Raw genomic sequence first — 21222 nt, forward strand, 5'->3', positions numbered from 1 at the left:
AGGACCCAAAGGTGTCCAGATAGCTTAAGGAAAGTACCATGTCACCTCAGACAAACCCTCTCATTTCAAGTTAGTTCTTTTCTAACTTAAGGGAGAATCCCTAGGTTGATTTTAGGTGTCAATAAAAGACTGTTGTTCTGTACCTATGAACTCAATCTGCAACAAAAGGCTGTTGTTCTGTAAAAAGGAAACTTGGAAATCAGCAACTAATTGACAAATCAGCAAGCTTAAATGACGAATTTATGATTATAGATGATAAAATAAGTAAAAATTTAAAATGTTGATTTTTCTGCAGCACTTTAGAATCAGGGTTACCGTTTGACTCTTGAGTCTAAGATCACGAACACAAACACATTGAAACACCACAACACTACTACTTTGCACAGCGGAAAACATGTAGCAGTGAATCAATCTCGTGCACATGACAATTTTTAACTTTAACCTGTTGTTGCGCAGAGTGTCTAGGCAGCGCGACAACGCTCAGACTGGGGGCTGTCACCTTGATCCCCGATCTCTCCGTTTAAGCCGTCTCCCTAGGCTAAGGGGGGTAGACCCTATGGGATAAAGGAAGACCAACTGGGAACCAGCTGGGTTGGGAGACACAACGAGGGAATCAAGCACTTGATTGATTTTAAAAATTGATTAGCCCTTTAAATACTTAAGACCAGTGCCTTTGCTAGATGAAGTGAAAATCGAATAATTGATTTGATGCTTAGGAAATATAAAAACAAACCTTTTAGCAATTGCTTGAAGATATTTACTGAAATGTCTAGCATACGATAAGCACTAAATCAATCAAGCAATAACGATCAATGACTTAGCAAAGCTCCAGCAATTAAATTTTCAAAAGATAGAATACTTTGAATAACCACAAAATTTAAAAGCTAGGCACCTAGAATTTAAAATGATTATGCTTGAAATTCCAAATCTAGGAAATTAATCACTTTCCAATAGTTAAACTCCAGATAAAAATTTAAGTACATTCAACTATAGTAAAATGATGAATAGTGATACCACAACAGAAAAAAGACATCAAAAGGAATTTCCAATTTAATTAATCTTTTTTTAAAAAAATTTAATTTTTTATTTTTTATAGAAAATCTAAACAAAAATAAATCAAAACCCTTAGATTAACTTTTATGCTTTTTTATTATTTTTTATGATGTAAAGTTCTAAACTTAAAATTTAAATAGAACAAAACTAAAATCAAATAAATCTAAAACTAAAACCTAGCTTAATAAAATCAAAATCTAATCTAATCTAACTATCCTATACCCAAGCCGTAATATAGAAAACAAAATAAAATATGTTAACGCATATGAAAAAGGGTTTTTGGCTTTTGTGTATTGTTTGCGGGTTTCGACGACGGGGACAAGGACTTTGACGGTAGCTGCAAGAAGGATCGATGGCGAGGAAGGAAACGTGATTGCCAACGAGGGCTGTGAAGGGAGAGGGCTTGATAATCTGTGATAGGAGCCGAGGGTGAAATCGTGGGTTTGAAGATGAGAGGGATGGAGGCTTTGAGTTGCGGAAAAACGGAGGGGCAGGATAATAAAAAAAATGGATGTGTATGTAGGTTTGGCAGTATGCATGAGGAGCAGAAGGAGAGCACACAGATAGGAAGACAGCATGAGCAATGCGTGAGGAATTGATGGGGAGCTTGTTGCAGGCCCAGGGCAGCGTACACTCTTAAAAAATTTCGAAATTCTCCTGCGAAAATGAAATCCCAGCAGACAAATGGCTTGGAAAACCTCGAATTTCTTCAGAAACCCCTGCAAGAGCTGACTTTGAGGCCAGATCTTACTCTCCAGGCCCCAGGGCCTAGATCTGGCTTCAAACAAAAAATTTTCCTTAGACCTGCAACCTGCAATGGCAAAAACAAAACACCTAGAAATATTATATGCAAGGATTAAACCTAAAAACCCAAAAACCAACTAAATAATTACAATAGTCACAGTTTGAAAGGCTCTAAATAGCCAGATTCGTTAGTATGCCACAGAAATATTTTCTGAATTTTAAATTTAATATGAGATGCTTCAGAAAACCCTTCATGCATCCATACGAAAAATTCAAATGATAAGTCCGAAATCAAAACTAGTTGGGCTCTTCAGAAAATACTTTTTTGGGAGTTGGCTGGTTCAACCGAGAACTTCCCCAAACGCCCGATGATCTCGAAATCAAGATTTTCCTGCACAACTTACTTCAACCATTAACAAAGAGGGAGAAAACGATACTAAAATCCAAATCTAATGGAGATTCCTGCCATCATATTCAGAGATTTAACTACCATTCAAACCCTAATGACTAAACAAGATACCTATGTTTAAAATTACTCTTCATCAAGCTATCATCAATGGCTGAAATTAAATTTATGCACAGAAACAAAACATCTTATAGCATTCCCAGAAGAGTAACACCAGCAATATTTCAACCCCAAAGTCTTTATTTATTGCACATGAAAAATGACTACAAGAGAGATTTCTTTAGCACAAGACTCACAGATCGAATGCTCTCAAATGAGAACTGACCCCCTATTTAAAGATAAATTTCCCAACGGCTAGTTCGAGTGATCCATGTCAAAGTGATCTTGATCGTCGATGAGGATCAAAAACTCTTTTAATCTCATCTGTCGAAATTTAAAATGTTGAAGAAATTTCACATTTTTTAAAATTAAATGCATTTTAATATATTAAAAAATTAAAATTTTTCATTTATTTCCTCAAAACTTTAACTTATTATTATTTTTTATTTATTTTTTTTATTATTATTTTTATAATTTTTTTTTTTGTTTTTTGTGTTTGTGTTTGTGTTTGTTTTTGTTTTTGTTGTTTTTTTTTTAATTTAATTTTATTTAAAGGGACCCTCGAACTTAGCCTTTGGAAAAATTACCTAGGACCTAGGACTTATGAGAGGATAAATTATTTTTCTAACCCTCAAGACATTTTACATCATGATTTTTACATTTTTACATCTCAAGGGGAAAAACCCATTTGACATAGACCCTCATAGACTACCCAGTTCTGCGACACAAACATAATCTAGGAGATCAAGCAATTTGTAATAAAATAACTTAACCAAATAGTTATAATTATTCCCAAATTACTTTTATATAGACTCGATCTAGCACACTAGGACTCCCCTAAGATTCTAATGGCAAAATCCATTCCAGCTTTGGGGTTAGGCTGAAGGAAAACTCTGCCGATCATGGATCGGTGAGACAAAAAACCTTCCGGAACGCAGATCATCACTAGAAGATTAGGTTTACCTAGGCAATTACATACATGACACATATCTGCTAAGATTATTTACAATTTACACATGCATACTGGGTTTACAAAATAACATGTTCAGGCTGATGATGATATTCGAATGGCACAGACTCATTGATCAAGCGCTATCCCTTTTGCGAAAAAAAGGGGGTGTACTGCTATTGGTAGTTGACACGTAGTGGTCAACATCTGGCTCTACTTGGGGACATGTTGCTGCACTGTAGGAATGTGAGAATCCAGAATCTGCATCCATGCAACACACAACAAAACATAAGTAGCGTCCATCCAAAAATCATCATATAACATTAAGCATAGAAAAGGTATAAGCTCTTCATTTATTAACTATCTAGTAGTATGAAAAGTAAATCTAATCCTAAAACAGAACTGAAAATGCTGAAAAAACAAGGAGTAGGGTTAGAAATACAATACAGAGGTTGCCCCATGGCATCAGATATCATCTTTGAAGAATAGCTTGAGCATTTGGCCATTTGCAGATAAATCAAGTGGTTTGCCATCCAATCTGCTCAAGTGGAATGAGTTTGGTCTAACAATATCTCGAATAATGTATGGTCCCAGCGATAAACTGTCAAACTTCTTATGTTTTCCTGGTTTTTCATTCTTGTGATCCCAAAGAAGTACCATATCTCCAACCTGCAAAGATCTAGATCAAGAGGATTTATCAAAGCTTTTCTTAATGTTAGATTGACTTTTACATATAGCATCAAAAGCTGTCCTACGAGCTTCATCTAGATCCACAATCTGATCTATTCTATCTTGAACAACATCTTTATTAGTAGTAAAATGTTGAAGGAGTTGATAAGTTGGTAATTTAAGTTGCACAGGTAAGGTTACATTTAAGCCATAAACCAATTCAAAGGGACTTTTACTAGTAACTTTCTTTTTAGTAATTCTGTCTGCCCATAAAGCATACTTGATTTTGCTATCCCAAGATCACTTATTATCTCCTACTATCTTCTTGATAATGGTTATGAGATTTTTATTTCTTGATTTAGCCAGACCATTACCCTGAGGATAGTAATTTGATGAATGAGATAAGACAATGCCATACTTAAAACAAAAAGACGAAAATTCTGAAGAACTAAAAGCCTTGGCATTATCGGTAGTGATCTTAGCGGGGACACCAAATCTAGTAATGATATTATTTTCAATGAAATCCATAATGAACTTTTTAGTGGCATTCTTAGCAGGGATGGCTTCAACCCATTTAGTGAAATAATTGGTAGCAGTCAAAATCCATGAGTAGCCATTGCTAGAATTTTCATGAAACTTCCTGATGAAGTCCAGACCCCAATGTTGAAAAGGTGCCTCCACAACGACAGGTTGTAAGGGCAAGGCAACAAGCTTCTGTTTCCCAATGAACAGTGGACAAGCTTGGCAACTTCTAACAAACTTATGCACATAAGAAAAAATTTAAGGCTAATAATAACCAGCTCTCAGAATTTTGTGGGCAGTAGTTATAGGAGCATAATGACGACCACAAAATCCTGAATGAAACTTAGAAACTAATTTCTTGGACTCAATTTCATCAACACACCTAAGTACTATGCCCTCAGGATTTCTCCATTCAAGGCCATCCTTCATGAGGCAATACTTCGTGGCTTTTAATCTAAGAGCCCTTCTCTTATGAGCGACTAAATGGTTAGGACATGTAAGATTTATCATGTAATAAACAATGTCCTTGTACCATCCATGCTCTCCTAATCTCTGCAGCGCAGGCGAAGATAAATCGTTAAGACAAATTAAACCAAGAGCCTTTTCATTACCTTCGGTCAACATTTGAGCCAAGCCTTGGCCTTTGACTAACTTGGTGGGTCTAATCTCTAAATCATATTCTTGTATTTTAGTAACCCACCTAGCACAAGTCCCTAAGCAATCAGTTTGAGTTAATATATCTTTAACAGCAGTATGTGGGACAAAACCAATGATTTTGGAATAACCCACATAAGTCTTGAAGTGCTTAAGAGATTTGACTAAGACAAAGGCTTGCTTTTCCATGGTATTGTATTTTAATTCAGAATTTTGACGCGCTCTACTCATGAAAGCAATACGCTGCTCGTGACCATCCTTATTTTTCTGTAATAAGACACCAGCAATGGTATTTTCAGAAGCGAAAGAGAAAATCATGAAATCCTTAAAGTAATCGGGACTAACTAAAACAGGGGCTCTTGCAATAGCACCTTTGATTTCCTGAAAAGCCCTTTTGCCATCTTCTTGCCAAACAAATTTTACATCTTTCTTCAGAAGACTTTGAATAGGCTTAGCTACTTCTGCGTAATTTGGGATAAATCTTCTAAGAAAAATTGTTTTTCCAAGGAAAGACTGAAGGGATTTAAGATTATGGGGAAGAGGAATCTTTTGGATAGCCTCAACTCTTTCAGGATCAATCTTAATTCCATCTTTAGAAATGATATGACCAAGTAACTTCCCTTCAGTTACTCCAAAAACAGACTTAGCCGGGTTTAAATAAATCTCGTACTCTCTACTCCTATCAAAAACTTGCCTAAGATGACTTATATGACTAATACCATCCTTAGAAAAAACAGTAAGATCATCTTGGTAAATTTCGATAAATTTCGTAATTAAACCCTTGAAGGCATAATTCATAGCCCTTTGAAATGTAGCCCCAACATTGGTTAATCCAAACGACATTCTAATGTATTTGAAAGTACCCCATGGTGTGGTGAATGTGGTTCTGTGACGATCCTCCTTTTTAACCCATACTTGATTATACACAGAAAAGCCATCTATCAATGGCATCATTCCAGAACTAGTTACTCTTTGCAACATAGTCTCCATGTTTGGCAAAGGGTAATTATCTTGCTTACATGCTAGATTGAGGTTTCGAAAATCGACACAAAGCCTTATCGTACCATTCTTTTTCCTAACGATCACCAAGTTGGAACACCATGTTGAATGCCTCGTTTGAGCAATAATTCTTGCTGCAAACATCTTTGAAAGCTCCTTTTGAACCAAAGGGGCTAACTTAGGATTAATCTGCCTAAGCTTCTGGCGAAAGGGTTTAACATTTTCATCTTTCAGAGGGATAGTGTGTTCCATGACATCCTCCCTATAAGCTTTCAACTCATCATAAAAAAACGCTAGAACATCCTAATACTCACGAAGTAAATTGGTTAACTTTTTTCTTTCCTCAACATTAGTACCCTTACCAATTTTAACAATCTTTGGATCCCCAGGAGTACCAATGTTTACCTCGATGTATTCGCTTGGATCCATTTTATTTTCCTCTTTCAACTTTGTGGCATCATGCCGATCAAAGTGCTGTTCTAAAGCAACCACATTCCTAGGAGTAAGATTTATGATATCTTCATGATCATCGAATCCATCCTCCTTGGAATCTATCCGAAAATTTTCAAACTCATCCAAATAATCAAGGAAACGAATCACTTGCTTTTCATCATTAAAGACTTGCCAATGCTCTGAGTTATCTGGAATAGAAGGTCTAAATATAACTTCCATTTTAATCTTATCCTTAATAAGCTCCTTAGATAACTGCAAGGTAGAAGCTACTACAACAAGCTCATCTGCCGAACTATTATGCTCTCTCGGGATTGCCTCAAGGTCAAGGGCATCAAAGTATTCCATAGAATCCCATACTACATTCCGATAATTCCTTAACCTTTGATTTTTACATGTAAATTTATTTTTAAGCTGCATGATAATTAAATCAGAATCCCCCTTGATTCTAAGCAACTCGATTCTTAAAGCCTTGCCAACTCAAGACCCAACAACAAAGCTTCATATTCAGCAACGTTGTTGGTTGCTTCAAATTCCAATCGATAGGCAAACTTGAAAATATGACCAAGGGGTGAGTTTAACACTATTCCTGCACCTTTACCATGCCTAGACGATGCACCATCAAAATACACGTACCAAACTTTATCGTCGAGATCCCCAACTGTTTTTATCAATCTCATCATCGCGAAGAACTATGGAATTAGACATGATAGTGTAATTCTCAATGTCAAATTGTTCTTTAATTATCTCGTTATGAGGTCTCTTAGGATCTTTGACATGGAATTTTCTCTCAGGCTCTCTATTAAGTCTCACAAAACTATCACCTCTAGGGCAGGGAATCGTAGCATATGACCAATTCATTTGAATACTTCCTCCTAGATCAGAGGCCCATTTTCTAGATAAAAGCATACCCTAGGCATCAGGCACATCAACAACAACAATGTCCATAACGATCATAATGTCAGGGTAAACTGATAAGTGGACTTGTAAATCCTTGATTAGACCATGAACTTCAATCTTTTTAGAATCCATGGCACATATATTGTAGTAGGGTCTAGAAACTCTTAAATTAAGCTGTTCCACGACCTTCTTAGTCATGACACAAGCTGATGCCCCAGAATCTAGCATGCAATTATTCAATTTATATCCATTAACCATCAAGGTGATAAAGAAAGGCTAATGGTCTTTGTTATCCGAATCTAAACTTTGCAAATATATGGGAGCATCGTGATAATCAACTTCCGAGGTTTTCTGTTGAGAAATATTTGCTTGAGGACCTTAAATAGCTTTTAGTAACTTATCTCTCTAGGAAGGGATTTTCACAATCTCGGGGACAGGAACCCAGATTTTTGCATTATTAAACCAACTTCCCAAATTGACATCTAATCCAGAGTTTAAACCAGGGTTAAAAGTTTGAGGGGGAATTTCATTCCCGCCCTGATCTTTATCCCTTCTCTGATAAGTTAAACCTTTATCTCTAGTAATTTCCATGATTTGCTTTGGAGAGGGTTTTTCGCCATGTAACTTAGCCAAAATGTCATCTTCATTTTCAAGGTTGTTTATACTAAAAGTTGACGAGGGATGCATAATGTCTCGACTATTTTCCTTAACTTCCATCCAGTTGTTCATAGACAAAGGAAACTCTTTACCCACTACATTTATTTGATCACTTGCCCCAAACATTCCATTATCCAAAATTCTTCTAACGATGGGACAAGTAGCCTCCTCATGAAGAGCATCACAAACCCGACAATAAGGCGGAGCATCATCGACCAAATTAGTAAGCGGATTAGGAGGTCTCTGGTCACTAGATTGACCCTTCTTTCGCCAATTATTATTTCTACTATTATTATTATTTCTGGGTTGGAAATTTTGTGTTTGCACTCTTTCCATTTGGACCAACCTATTCTGCAAAGTAGCTATCTCCTTAGCATGGTTATATGTTAATTTCGCTTGATTAATTTCCATGCTTTCGATCTTTTGGAGCAATTTCTGAACAAGCTCGTTATCAGGTTCTTGAACCTCTTATCCTTTAGGTTCTTTCAATTTTGTTGAATGCCTATCAAAACTTGGGATTTTAGACTTCCCAGATGCTGCCTTGTCCTTTTCAAGTTCTACTGCTAAGGCTTGGCAATCCCTATAATCAGGAAGTTTAGCACGTCTCAAATCATAAGAGGGCTCAAGGCTAAAGGCATCAATATAAAAATCTCAAGAGATTTGTCGGTAGGATTATAATCTTGAGGTAATTCCTTAATAATATCATTAAACCTTTTGTTAAATTCTTCAGCGGTTTCATTCTTCCTCTTTTTGATTATGCTGATAGCTTTCACGAGGTGTCTTCCTTCTTTCTTATCTCCATACTTTTCCTTAAAGACATTAACAATCGATTGCAAGGAATCAAATGAATCCCGAGGCTTTTCTGTAAACCATTCTAAAGCATCGCCCTCCAAGGTTAGAACAAAAAGGGTCATTCTAACATCTTCATGATTAAAATCAGTAGCCTTTGCGTACTTACCCATCCATAAACTAAAAGATTTAAGATGTGAATTAGCACTAATTGCGTTACTTCCCTAAAAGATAGGCAATTTATCCATCCCATGCTTTGGAATATCATTGGGATAACCTTGAATGTTAGAAAAATCGCAAGGGGCAAATATATCCATGATGTCGTGCTCGACCGGGCTAGTAAAAAGGAAATGGATATTAGAGAAGGCTTCTTGTCCGAGGTTAACAAGAAGTGTACGAAAAGAGAGTTTGTGTTATCGTACTCTGAGAGCCCTCCCAGGATCAGGAGCAGGATTAACCAAACTGCTTGGATGTCTTATAGTATACACCCTTGCAGAAGAGAGATGAAGTGGAGTCACCACCCGGACAGAAAGTGAAACACGGAAAAACTCGAAAGGAAGGGGCTAAGGACAGAAAAGGACGAGAGGAAAGAAACGAGAGGAATGTCTAGAAGACCAAGGACAGAAAAAACTCTATCCCTGGCAACGGTGCCAAAAAATGTTGTTGCGCAAAGTGTTTAGGCAGCGCGACAACGCTCAGACTGGGGGCTATCACCCTGATCCCTGATCTCTCCGTTTAAGCCGTCTCCCTAGGCTAAGGGGGGTAGACCCTATGGGATAAAGGAAGACCAACTGGGTTGGGAGACACAGCGAGGGAATCAAGTACTTGATTGATTTTAAAAATTGATTAGCCCTTTAAATACTTAAGACCAACGCCTAAGTATGATTAATCTATTATTTACAAAAAAGAGTATTGTTACATCGTTTGAGCAAAGAAAGCCATCATGCCTGAGAGATAGGCCGTTTGAGCTATCCCGCGCAGGGGAATCAGAGAGATATCCCGCGTAGGGGAATCAGAGAGATACAAACAACTAGTGAACACAACAAAAACTAGACAATAGACCCGACACAAGAACATAGATAGAATTTGACAAACAGAGCCAAAAAGAACCTTTTCCTCCTTTTCCACAGGGCCGCAAAAACTGATGGACAGCTGAAACACAAGTTTACTCGTCGGGTGGCTCCTCCACAATCCTGCACTATCCCTCTTCATGTTCCTGCTTGTCTGGCTGAGCATGAGCAACTGGAACTATATTGACAGCGCTGGCTGGCTGAGATGTCCCGTGTTGCATATCAGTAGAAGGCCTCGGAGAGTTGGGATTTTGATCATCCTCAGTGTGAGGCAAAGGGGCACTGGGCTCGCCCTCTTCTTGGGCTTCTTCTAAGAAGAGAACAGAGACATGAGCCATAATCCGAGGGCGATTGAGAGAACAATTGAATGTGAATATAGCAGAGCCAAAGGACGGCGTATTGGAGGAGTCTGGAGAGCTTGGGTCCAGGTATTGACTTGGTCTCAGAATGCTCTCTGTTCCAAGAGGAGGAGGAGCTTGCCCCATGGAGCCAGACCCAACAGAAGGGCGAGAAGGATTGCCCCGGCCGGAGCCTCTGCGGCTGAGCATGCGCTGGCGGGGTCTCGGCATAGCGGACATAAAGTCTCGAACAACAAAGTTGAAATCTCCTTCTGCAAGAAGAAAGCCACGAACAACGGCGAGAGAACTACCAGCAGCTGAGGGAGAGTTAAACACAGCAGAGGGATTTCTACGGGTGTAATCAGCAGAGGGAGAAACATTAACACAAACTACAGTATGGATATCACAAACACCAACGAGACTTCCACTAACAGCCGTGTGAATTTCCGGAATACCAGTGGATATTCCACGACCAACAATGAGAATTCCGCGAACACCACAGGGGTTGCCGCCAACAGCTGAGGGGAAATTACGCACCGTGAGCCCTATGGAAAGTGGCTGTGCTTCCACCACCTTAGGCGCAATCCGAAGACAGCAACCGGAGCATGACCAGTGTTGCACGAAGCGCCCCCCCCCCGCTCCGAAGCTCCGAAGCGCGCCCCGTACGGAAGCGCAGTACGAAGCGCCTTCCGAAGCGCGCTTCGGAAATTAGGAAGCGCGATTCGTAAAAAAATTTGCGCTTCCTGGAATTTCCGAAGCGCCGGCTCCGAAGCGCGCTTCGTACGGCGCTTCGGGCCGCTGAAGCGTGGCGCTTCGGAGCAGGAAGCGTGCGCTTCACGCACGCTTCCGTACGCTTCGGCGGAAAGGGGCGCGCCCAAGGGAGAAAAACAATTTTTTTTTAATTTTTTTTTTAAAGTTAAGTTAACTCAACCTTAAGGGGGTGGGTTAGGGTGAGGTTAAGGTGAGGAATGAAAAGAATAAAGCCCCCATTCATTCCTCATTTTCTCACTTTGAGTTTATGAGAGTTGGAGAAGAGAAGAGAGGAGAGGAGAAGAGAAGAGAGGAAAGGAGAGGAGAAGAGAGGAGAGCTTGGAGGAGTGAAGAAGGAGGAGCTAGGAGAAGGAGGAGGAGCTTGGAGCAAGAGCTTGGAGGACTTTATCTACAAGAGCTAAAGAGGTAAGTTCAAACCCCAAACTCCCTTGTCCCTCTCCTACTCTTTCCCATTGTTTCTACTTGCTCCTTTATTTACAGGTTGCCGTTGTCCACCACCTATATCCATATTCCAAGATGGTGTTCTTTTGGCTTCTATGTATCATTCCACTCTTGGTTTTAATGATGGCAAGGGTGAGGAATAGAAGGGAAGAAACAGAAGAGGACATTGGTGATGGTCCTAATAGTAGTGACCCAATGTATGATGAGGAGGAAGGGTTTGAAGAGGAAGGGGATGAACTTGAAGGGGACACTGAAACACAAGATGGGAAAGCTACATCAACACCCTTGTGGAACTATGTGACCAAACTTGATGGGGGAAAGGGTGGTGGATCTTACAAATTTGTGTGCCCTCATGGTTGTCATGGAGGAAAACCATATTGTGGTTCATATACCCGTCTGAGGAGGCATCTTTGTGGGGTGCTGGACAGTGATGAAAAAAAGGGTTCTGTGGGGGTACAAATTTGCCCAAACATTTCAACTGAAGAAAGAAGAAAATACATCCAAATAGAGATGGCTGCACAACAAAAAAACAAGAAACAAAAAACTCATTCTGAATCAAGTGCAACCTCTAAATTTGGTAGTTGCTCATCTCCTCATGGTACTTCTGCAAGCTCTGGAGGTAGAAGAACAATAGGGGATTTCCTTAATGTTGCTGGGAGGGATGATGTGGATGGAAAGATAGTCCATTTTCTTTGTGCTTGCGGTGTACCATTCAATGTGCTTCGCTCTCCCTATTGGCATGAAATGGTAAAGGCCATCAATGAAGCCCCAAAAGGATACAAGGCCCCCAACTATGAGAAAGCTAGAACAGTGTTATTAGAAAGAGAAAAAGCGAGAAAAAGCTAAGGTTCAAAGAGCTTTGACACGTTTTACAAATGAGTGGGTAGATTCTGGGGTATCCATTGTATCAGATGGGTGGACAAATATTAGAAACCAACATTTGATAAATGTTCTTGGTGTTTCTTCTAGTGGTGCAGTATTTATTGCATGTCATGACTCCTCCTCCATCACTGCATCTGCACAAAATATTGCGGATCTCCTATTGAAATCAATCAAAGATGTTGGTCCGAATAATGTGGTTCAAGTGATCACAGATAATGCAGCAAATTGTAAGGCAGCAGGAAAAATTATTGAGCCTACTCATCCACACATCTTTTGGTCTGGGTGCCTGGTTCACACATTGAACCTTTTGATGCATGATATTGTGAAACACAAAGATTGTGGGTGGATTGCTGAGGTTTACAGGAAAGGGAAGCAGCTCATTAAATTCATCACAGGGCATACAAGGGTAAACTACTTCTATGGCACTTACTCCAAGTTGCAATTGCTTAAAATTGCAAAGACAAGATTTGCTAGTTATTACCTGACCTTTAGGCGGCTAGTGAAGGTGAGACAAGCTTTAACTAATCTGGTGTGTGCTGAAACATGGGATGAAATTAACACTGACACAGATGGTGCTAATGCAGTCAAGGACACTGTTCTTGACAGTTACTTTTGGTCACAGGTTAAATATGTTTTGCAATTCACCAAACCAATTTATTACATGATCAAGTTTGCAGATTCAGATCGACCAGTAATTGGGGAGGTGTATGAGCAAATGGATAGCATGTTGGGGCAGATTAAAGACATTGTTGAGCCTAGAGATACCACCTTGTACAATTATATTCGTGTAGAGGTGCAAAACCGATGGGAAATGCTAAATATTCCATTGCATGCATTAGCATATGTTTTGACACCTAAATACTATCATCCATCATGGCTTTCAACACCAGCACCTGGGGGGGAAGCAGGAGAAAACCACACCAAGATCAAGAGGTTCACCAAAAATATATGGCTGCATTGAGTAAATTAATCCCTGATGAGGAGGACGTTGCATTAGTACGGAGACAGGTGAGCAACTATACGCTCAACACTGGTCCATTTGGGAGCATGCATGCAATTAAAGATCGAGAGACTTTTTCTGCTCTTGAGTGGTGGAACATGCATGGAGGGGGTATTCCTTCTACAGAGTTTGGCATTGCGGGTGCTATCACAGGTGGTAAACACTTCTTCTGCAGAGAGGTGTTGGAGCTCTTATTCTTTCATCCACAGTGTTAAAAGGAACAGGTTGAGTTTAGACCGGGCAGAGAGCTTGGTTTATGTTCATTACAACTTGCGATTGTTGTCCCATTACTGTGAAGATGCAAAGTCTAATAAAGACTTGTTGATTTGGGACAAGAATCCAGAGGAGCCCAATTTGGAGGATGGAGTGTTGCGACTAGAGCAATTAGAGGATGCTCTTATCCAGGTATGTCCATTGTGGTATGAATTTTCCAGTTTTCCCTTATAAAGCATTTCTCTAATTCATGTTTTTAATTTTTTTGTTAACTAGTGTTTTTTTTTTGCATGAATTTTTTGAGCGATTCTAGGATGATGATGACCGTGTTGATATGCCACCACCCCCACCCCCATCTGGTCCCTTGGTTCCTAGGTTCCATGGTTCAACACCAACAGCAGAGGGTTCTTCTTCATCAGTTTCAGTGCCACGACTTACACAGGCACCATCTTCTTCATTGCCACCACGTGGAGGCCCGCCACCACGTTCTATTCGTGGTGGAAGGAGGAGAGATTAGTAGATATATTCACAATCTACTACTTTTTGTCATAGATTACTCATTAGACTTGTAGACTTGTGAATTTGAATTTTGAACCTTTTTGGCTTGGCGGTGACCAAGTGACATATTTTGTAAACATTATTATTTGAATTTTGGACATGACAAATGTTGACAGTTGCTCACTTGCTAGATAAATCATAATATGCTCTATGTTTTATGTTTTATAATATGCTTAAATGTTTTATGTTTTATAATATGCTTAAAAATTTGATGTATGTTTGTAATAGCTAGAATATAGATGATTGTTGTACATACTAGTAACTACAATGGAATCATGGATGCCATATCTATCTTGATTTATGCAAAAATATGCATGTTTTCATGTCTTCTACAATTAATTTGGTATTTGGGATGTTTGTTTTGAGTATAAATGCAAAAAAATAAATATATATATATATATATATATATATATATATATATAGCAGACGCTTCCGCGGACGCTTCGCTTCCTAGATTTTTGGAAAATGACGCTTCCGCGCTTCCGCTTCGCTCCCGCTTCGTGCAACATTGAGCATGACCCCCCCCAAACCCAATCTGTATCAGAACCCTGAACCGTCCCAAGTAGAATGAAACACAATAGCATGTTGCTGAAGCTGAAGCTGTTAAATAAACGAGTGCCACCCCCTCGGTCCTCACCCGCCATTACTATGGCAATCAAGATCGTTGCAGGCAGAGATCCTCCAGTGCAGGCGAAACTGGACAGCGATTTAATGCCGAGACCAAACAAAATAGCTACCATAATGTTAACCATCTGCGGGTTCATAACCTCCCACATGGTATTCTGTCCGGCGAGCATGCTGGACAGGTGCCTTCCATGCTGCGCCCTCCTCCGTCCCATCACAGTTAGTGCATTACAGATCACCCGCATCTGGGGGTGTAGCTTCTTCTTGAACCAGCTGATTGCATTCCTGTATTTTATCATTGTTCGAAATTATGTTTATTGGTCCTGTGAGTAAGGCGAGATTGCTTTCTACCCCCACATTGGCTAGGATGTCAGCGACTTTGTTGCCATCCCTCTTAACGTGACTGAAGATTATTGCTCTGTTGTTAAGAAGCTCGAGTTCTATTGCTTCTAATCTGGCCTCCAGTCTCCAACTCGTAGCAATCTTGCTAGCATGAGAACCATTGAGGAGTTGTTTGACCATATTGATAAGGAGCAGAGAGTCTCCCTCTACCTCCAGGGGATGGTAATTGTGTGTTCTTGCTAAGAGGAGACCTTGCCATAAGCCTTCCATTTCCGCCGAGTTGTTGGTGTCCCAACCAATATTTCCAAAGTAAATCAGTTGAGGCTTTCCTGCATGATTCCTGAATATTCCACCATAGCCTGCTTTTCCAGGGTTGCCCTTTGAGGCTCCGTCAAAGTTGAGCTTAAAAGTGTGCTCTGGAGGAGCTGTCCATGAATCTCTTTTTGAATTGATGGTTCTTGAGGGGGCATTGTTGAGAGTTACATTAGGGAGTTGTATATTCCAGTTTTCCCAAATGGCTCTCTCACTGTCGATTGAGGGAAGGTCCTCCTTAGTCCAGGTATGTATCAGCAGAGTTTCTTTGAGGTTTGTGCAGAATCTGCTCCATATGTTTTCTAAAGGAGAACTTTGATCTTTGAATATACGTTTGTTCCTTTCTTTCCAAATTCCCCAAACTAGCAGACCTGGAATTATTTTCCATATATGGTTAAGAATTTCACTCTTGAATGGTTTCTTTTGCCATTGACGCAGAGTATTTATGATGTCCTCTACCACTCTACATCTTCTCTGACATCTGAAGCTTACCTTCTCCCATAACTGATTGGCCATAGCGCAAGAGTCAAACAAGTGTTGAAGGGTTTCCTCCTGGGCTTTGCAGTTGACACACATTGAGGGACCATGGTAATTTCTTCTCCTTAGCCTATCCCATGTTAGAATTTTCTGATGTCCAACCAGCCAAAGAAAGAGAGATACTTTAGGCCAGATACCTGAATCCCAAATTTTTCCCCAAGAGGAGATCGAGGGGAGATGGGTTGGAGTTGATTAATTTGTAACCTTCGGAAGTTGTAAAGGTTCCTTTTGACCTATATCCCCATCTTAGGATGTCTTTGCCTTCTGAATGTCGTATGCGTCGATTTTGGAGCTCCCGTTCCAGACTCTCCCTGAAAGGGCGATCCGCATTCCTTATTAACCTGTCACTTTGAATCCATTGCCTGTATCCTTGCGCATTCTCCTGGGTCCAGTGTTGTCTAATTGTTTGCTGCTGTTGCTCCTCCCCAATGTATGATGGAAGAGGGTGGAGAGTGCTACTGAGCTTTGGCATTTGGTTCCAGGCGTCAGTCCAGAATCGTGCTGTTTCACCATTTCTTACTTCCCAAAAGCTGTGGTGTTGTATCAACATGTAATGTTGCTTGGCCGCATTCCATATGAGGGAGCCTTTTGCATTGGGAATAAGTCTTATAAGCTCCTTTTGTGGTCTGTAATTTGCGTATTTGGCTGTCCAGATGGTGGCCCAAGGTTTGTCAGTGTTGGAGAGCCACTGCCACCAGAGTTTGGCACACATTATCGCATTTCTTTGATTGGGATCTCGCAATCCAATGCCTCCCTTTTCTTTAGGCATACATACAGTTGTCCAATTTACCAGGGCCCATTTGCGATTGGTAGCTGTGCTCCCCCATAAGAAGTTACGTTGAAGATCCTTTGTTCTTTTTATAACCCATTTGGGCGCTGCTAGAATTGAAAACAAGTAGAGCGGCATAGCCTGATGCATAGCCTTTATGAGCACCACCCGACTAGCAATGTTAAGAGTTCGATGCGTCCAAAGATTGAGACGAGATTTTAAGACCAACGCCTTTGCTAGATGAAGTGGAAATCGAATAATTGATTTGATGGTTAGGAAATATAAAAACAAACCTTTTAGCAATTGCTTAAAGATATTTACTGAAATGTCTACCATACGATAAGCACTCAATCAATCAAGCAATAACGATCAATGACTTAGCAAAGCTCCAACAATTAAATTTTCGAAAGATAGAATACTTTGAATAACCATAGAATTTAAAAGCTAGGCACGTAGAATTTAAAATGATTATGCTTGAAATTCCAAATCTAGGAAATTAATCACTTTCCAATAGTTAAACTCTAGATAAAAATTTAAGTTCATTCAACTATAGTAAAATGATGAATAGTGATACCACAACAGAAAAAAGACGTCAAAGGGAATTTCCAATTTAATTAGTCTTTTTTCAAAAAAAATTAATTTTTAAATATTTTAATTTTTTATAGAAAATCTAAACAAAAATAAATCAAAACCCTAAGATTAACTTTTATGCTTTTTTCAAGATGTTTATATTTTATATTTTATATTTTTTTTATGATATAAATCTAAATTTAAAATTTAAATAGAACAAAACTAAAATCAAATATATCTAAAACTAAAACCTAGCTTAATAAAATCAAAATCTAATCTAATCTAACTATCCTATACCCAAGCCGTAATATAGAAAACAAAATAAAATATGTTAACGCATATGAAAAAGGGTTTTTGGCTTTTGTGTATTGTTTGCGGGTTTCGACAACGGGGACAAGGACTTCGACAACAGCTGCAAGAAGGATTGATGGCGAGGAAGGAAACATGACTGCCAACGAGGGCCGTGAAGGGAGAGGGCTTGATAATCTACAATAGGAGCCGAGGGTGAAATCGTGGGTTTGAAGATGAGAGGGATGGAGGCTTTGAGCTGTGGAAAAACAGAGGGGCAGGATAATAAAAAAAATGGATGTGTATGCAGGTTTGGCAGTACGCGCGAGGAACAGAAGGAGAGCACGCAGATAGGAAGACAACGTGAGCAATGCGTGAGGAATTGATGGGGAGCTTGTTGCAGGCCCAGGGCAGTGTACATCCTTAAAACAAATTTGAAATTCTCCTGCGAAAATGAAACCCCAGCAGACAAATGGCTTGGAAAACCTCGAATTTCTTCAGAAACCCTGTAAGAGTTGACTCTGAGGCCAGATCTTACCCTCCAGGACCTAGATCTGGCTTCAAACTAATTTTTTTCCTCAGACCTGCAACCTGCAGTCGCAAAAACAGAACACCCAGAAATAATATATTGAAGGATTAAACCTAAAAACCCAAAAACCAACTAAATAATTACAATATTCACAGTTTGAAAGGCTCTAAATAGCCATATTTGTCAGCATGCCACAAAAATATTTTCAGAATTTTAAATTTAATATGAGATGCTTCAGAAAACCCTTCATGCATTCACAAGAAAAATTCAAATGATAAGTCCGGGATCAAAAATATCTGGGCTCTTCAGAAAATGCTTTTTCGGGAGTTCGCTGGTTTAGCCGAGAACTTCCCCAAACGCCCGATGATCTCGAAATCAAGATTTTCTTGCACAATTTACTTCAACCATTAACAAGAGGGAGAAAACGATACTAAAATCCAGATCTAATGGAGATACCTGCCATCATATTCAGAAATTTAACTACCATTCAAACCCTAATGACTAAACAAGATACATGTGTTTAAAATCACTCTTCATCAAGCTATCATCAATGGCTGAAATTAAATTTATGCACAAAAACAAAACATCTTACAGAATTCCCAGAAGAGTAACACCAGCAAGATTTCAACCCCAAAGTCTTTCTTTATTGCACATGAAAAATGACTACAAGAGAGCTTTCTTTAGCACAAGACTCATAGATCGAATGCCCTCAAATTAGAACTGACCCTCAATTTAAAGATAAATTTCCCAACGGTTAGTTCGAGTGATCCATGTGTTGACCACTACTGGTCAACTACCCATGCAGTACACCTCCTTCCTGTTGGCAGAGAAGGATAGCTCCTGAGCGACATGTCCGTGCCAGCCTACAGTCATCGACAGCTTGATCATTTTTGTTGTAAACCCAGTCTGCATGTTTGAAATGTAAATAATCTAAGCAGATCAGAGTCATGTATGTAAAGTTGCCTAGGTGGACCTAACTTTCTAATGACGATCTGCGTCCTGGGAGGTTTTTAGTCTCACCGATCCATGGATCGGCAGAGTTTTCCTTCAAACCCAACCCCAAAGCCGGGATGCATTTCGTTATTAGGACTTTAGGAGAATCCTAGCGTGTTACTCTGCTAGATTATAGTTGTGTCGCAGATCTGGGTGGTCTATGAGGGTCTATGTTAAAGTGGATTCATCCCTTTGAGATGTAAATTGTAAAAATTGTAAAAAATCATGATGAAATGTGTCTTGAGGGTTGAAAATGTTGTAAATCCCCTCATGAGTCCTAGGTCCTAGGTGCTAGGTGATGATTCCAACGGCTGGGTTTGATGATCCGTCTTAAAATAAATTTTAAATTTTTTTTTTTTTTTTTTTTATTTTTTTAATGAATAAAAATAATAAATTCATATATAATAAAAAATTAAATTAAAAAAATTAAAAAATTAAAAAATTTAAAAAATTTTAAAAAATTTTGAAAAATAAAAATAATAAAAAATAAAAAGCATAAAGCAAAAACCCTAAGCAATAAAATAATAATATTTTTGTGGATCACCCAAAACTAGCCGTTGGGATCATTTCCTTTATGTAGGGTCTTAGGAGGTCATTTTCATTTTTATCTGATCTGTGAGTCTGTACTGAAAGCTCTCTTGTAAACTGATTTCTGATTAATAAAAAGACTTTGGGGTTCAAACTGGCTGGTGTTACTCTCTGGAACTGCTGTGAGGTGTTTGAATTTCAGCATATTTCAGTTTTTCAACAGATAAAATAGCTGATTTTTTTTCAGAGCATTGTGAGTACAGGTATCTTGCTCATGTGCTAGGGTCTGAATGCTGTAGGGTTTCTGGAAATGGCAGGTATCTCCATTTTCCCTTGAAATCTAGCAGCATCTCTTGCCCTTGTTTGCTGATGCTTGCTTGAGGTGTGCAGGAAACTTTTAGGTGAAGGTTATTTGTGGGCGTTTGGGGAAGTTCTGGGCTGAACCAGCCGACTCCCACAGGCTGTTCTGTGCAGAGCCCAGCTGATTGTGCCCTGGGTTAATTATTTCAAGTTTATTTCATGTTTTACATTGAGAAATTTTTCTGATTTACAGTGAAGTTCACAGTGAATTTTCTTCTGATATTTCAAGAACATTACTGTCATTATGGTTAAATCTGGCTGCCTAGAGCTGTGAAAATTTTGAATTTGGTCGATTTTTGTGAAAGGTTTACTGTGAAATTTTGCATATGTATCTGCCAGATATTGGGGTTTCCTTGCAGTGGCAGTGTGCAGGTCATTGTTGCTAGAAGCGGCAGGGTTTTATTTCCAGCATCTCGACTTGAAATAGCAGTGCATCTGAGAGCTGTTGACTGTCTCCAAACCGCCGGCTGCAATTTTCCAAAAAAAGGAGCATAACATTTGGCTGGAAAGGAAGGCGGTGGATCCTTGTTAATGTCGAATACCTGCAAGTCAACAACAGAAAACGTTCTGAGTATATTTGTCTTGATCGCCATTGTGTGTACGCATATCAGGTAAGTGCCCAACCATTTCTTTTGCTGCTATCATCCTCTGCCTGTCGTTTTCTTATGACTGTGCATTTCAAATTTGTTTTCCAAGCAAGCATTGGGTTATGTATGTTGTTTAAACCTGCAAGAAAAACTGGCCATAGCTTAGCCGTCATATAAGCTTCCCCTGTTTGCAGTCTTCAGGTATAGCATTTCTGAAATCATTTTTTGTTGCTTGGTCGTCATAGGGTCTCCACAGTAATCCCGTCATCGTTTTCATAGCAAATCAAATCGACCTTGCTTGCAGATCATCATAAGTCTGCCATTCTTTTCTTCTTGAAGCTGGGTGAGCTCGTTCAGCGTGAGTCTCATTCCCCTTTCTCGATTTTTCCTTAACCTGAAACTCGGCATATCGTGAGCTGTAGGGTTTTCCGTCTTTTTGTTTCATGCTGAGCATGAGCCGGTGGTAGCACGTCATTCCCAGTTTAGCATTGGTTTAGGCTTTCATCGATTTACGCTGCCATCACGTGTTTCATCTTAACCCTGCGAAAAAAAAAAAAATTACAGCTCGGCCCTCTTGCGATTTGCGTTTGGCTTTCACCTTCGATTTGTTTGCTGGGGT

General features: G+C 39.4%; 1 protein-coding gene across 3 annotated transcripts in view; it reads left to right on the forward strand.

Annotated features, from left to right (window-relative positions):
* The window catches only part of LOC149224614 (hyperosmolality-gated Ca2+ permeable channel 2.3-like), a 373352-nt gene that overhangs the window by 222408 nt on the left and 129722 nt on the right, over nt 1-21222 (forward strand). The gene's annotated exons all lie outside the window — the stretch shown is intronic.

This window comes from Pinus tabuliformis, chromosome Q, assembly GCF_031772625.1.
Source record: "Pinus tabuliformis cultivar Carrire ecotype Pingquan chromosome Q, CPIR1, whole genome shotgun sequence".
Classification (NCBI taxonomy): Eukaryota; Viridiplantae; Streptophyta; class Pinopsida; order Pinales; family Pinaceae; genus Pinus; species Pinus tabuliformis.